Source organism: Phalaenopsis equestris, unplaced genomic scaffold (assembly GCF_001263595.1).
Source record: "Phalaenopsis equestris unplaced genomic scaffold, ASM126359v1 Scaffold000760, whole genome shotgun sequence".
NCBI lineage: Eukaryota > Viridiplantae > Streptophyta > Magnoliopsida > Asparagales > Orchidaceae > Phalaenopsis > Phalaenopsis equestris.
Genome location: NW_018165200.1, coordinates 23214 through 26080, shown reverse-complemented (window position 1 = coordinate 26080; position 2867 = coordinate 23214).

Below are 2867 nucleotides of genomic sequence, written 5' to 3'. Positions count from 1 at the left end.
ACGGTTGATACACCATCAACAAATTTTCATCCTCTGACACGTATCTTGAGGAGTGACACAAATCTCAAATCAATTTTCTAAACAAAGAACATTACCCCAATTAAAAATGATCTAAAATTCCAATTTTAGCAAATCTTTAGTTTGTTGAGAAAAACACACTCACCAAAATTGGTCTAATCCGAGTCAAATTAAACTCGGATCAAGTTGTTAAACTATTTTTGGAGGCTTTTTGGTGCATAATTAAAAGATCAAATAGATTCCAAATTTGACAGTCAAATCAAGCATCACGACAAGACAAATCCAACAAACCCAATATCTCTCAATTCCAACATCATTAAGACACCAAATGTCCTTAGAATGTTCAATTGAGGAAATTTTTCCAGGTCGTCCAATGTAGTAGTCCGGATTCCTTCCTTAATTGCAGAGAGGTTTCTCCTAGACTCAATAAACTGAGTTACATCTCCTTCGTGAAAGGAGATCCAGAGGCTAGTTCATGATGTAAAAGAAAAACTCGACTTGGAGTAGGTCCTAGAAGAAAGAGCCGAATTACAATGACATCCCAGGCTGAAAAATCCGGCGAAAGCCACAAGCTTTTGCAGCCCCCGTTTTTCGTCCGCCGTCCACTGCTCGTTGCAATGAAATCTCTTGCGGAATCACGACGAGCACTGTGGGGCCCCAACATACGTTACAAAGTAGTGAACCGCGTCGTAGACAAGGTAATGAAGTTTCAACAATTGTTCATAACCACGATCACTCATAGTCATTATGCAACAAATATTGTATCTTAGTGAATTCTCTAACCCTTTTCCACCTGTGTGACAAAGACCCATATGTATAATCCTCAACTCATAGTGCATCATTTCAAGTAAGCAAAACCTTGTGGGGTTTTTCCTTTTTTTATTTTTACGCCTAAAAGCATGGCTTGTCTCTGCCTAACACTTTTATTATCTGAGTATGTGCTAGATTCTCATGCAATGCTAAGACAATAATTCATTACTCTACATCCACAAATCTTCTAGCACAGGTCACCAATTATTTTAATCAAGTGGTTTCATATAATCCCTTAGAGTTGATTATATTTGAATATATAGCAATTATTTTTTTTTGTTTTTTTATTGGTTTTTTTTTTCAAAATGAATTTATATATAATCTTCAAAAAATAAATTTTAATAATATTTATACATTATTTAGCTTCTTATTTTTTTTAATAAAAAGTAGATTTCTCATAGATTTTTTGTCAAAAAGTTTTCAATGAATAATCCTTTCGAAATCTCTTATAGTAGCCTTTCTCAGGCAAGTGAAGTCATTTTTCATAAGGGTTTTACTGGTGGGTATAAACACAGAGAAATAAAAATATTGAATAATTTTGGCTATCTTTCATCAAATAAATGTTGTTTTCCTACTGTTTATTCGCATCTTAGGGCATGCCTCCAATAAATGAATAACCCATGCCGACATGAACCCAACGATCATATATAACTTCATAAGACGCGAACTTCTTTGGACCAAAACAATATCTCTTCTTTTCGAGTCCTCCTCAAGGGGATAGGAAAGTATAACCTAAGCAAAAAAGCAGGCACTCACAATTCAAAGGAGACTCTAGCTAGCCCATTCTTATTCCTCCATCATGACAGAGATAGCGGTTCAAACAGGCAATTCAACAATGACATTTACACATATAATTATGTGACTAAAGTTTACTAAACTTACCCTTCACGTGTGAATTAAGCCACCCCATTTTTAACCCACAACCACCAGTTTAGGAATATATTTCACTTATATTTCCTACAAAATTACTCGTACAGAAAGTCTCTATAGACCCACTCATAAGGATTATTGTTGATACTCCATCAGCAAAGTTTTATCATTCAACACGAATATCGAGGCATATCATGAATCTTGAGTAAATTTTCTTAGCCGGTAACGTTCAAACTTTAAATAAAAATCATCCATTTTTATATACTTAGAGTCAAACTGATTGACTCGATAGGACAACACAATGGCACTAAAGTTGGCACAGTCAATCAAGCTCAAATCGAGCCGTTAAACCATTTTTTGGAATCTCTTGGTTCCCAATTAAAAGGCCAAACAAATTCAAACTCTCGCCAGCTTTTGGTCAAATCGAGTTTAATAATGAGATAAATCGAATGAGTCCAAGATCATTCAATTCTGATGTTGTAAAAGCACTCAAATGTCCACAGAACATTATCTGATCAAAAAGTTTTCTCTGAGTTGTTTGATGTTGACCAGAGAAAAATATGTTGAGATTTTCATACATATTTTATACTGTTTTTTATGATATTGCACTTTAAAGAAAGATATTTTTGATGTTTTGTTGCAGAAATGATGAATTGGAGTCAATAGAGCAAAAAGATGCAAAAATGAGCAGATTTGGAGCAAAAACGACTAAAATGTGGAGATTTGAACTAGGGCGTGACTAAAATGTGGAGATTTGAACTAGGGCGCTAGCGGGGCCATCGACGCCGCCGACGACGAGTTTTTCCCGAGGCTACCGGGAAAACTCTCTTCTCCAGAAAGCCGCCGACGGCGCTATAGAGGCCGCCGACGGCGCTATAGAGGCCGCTGACGGCAAGATCAATGGTTATGTGTACTTGTGCAATGGATAAGGCCGAATTTTGGAGGGCTGCTTAAGCAACTCTTGAGAAAACTTATTCACATCATTAAAGGAAAGATTTTGGCCGAGCGAGGAAAAAGAAGAGGAGGTGGTGAGAGCTCTAGAGAGTCTGGAGGTAAGAAATGTTCAATTAGAGTGAATAGATTGTGAGGAATTCTTCGAGAGGTTGTAAGAGTGGAGGGAAAGTGAGAGATTTCTTCCTCCTTGCCGCTTTGAAGAAGAATTCTGTGTG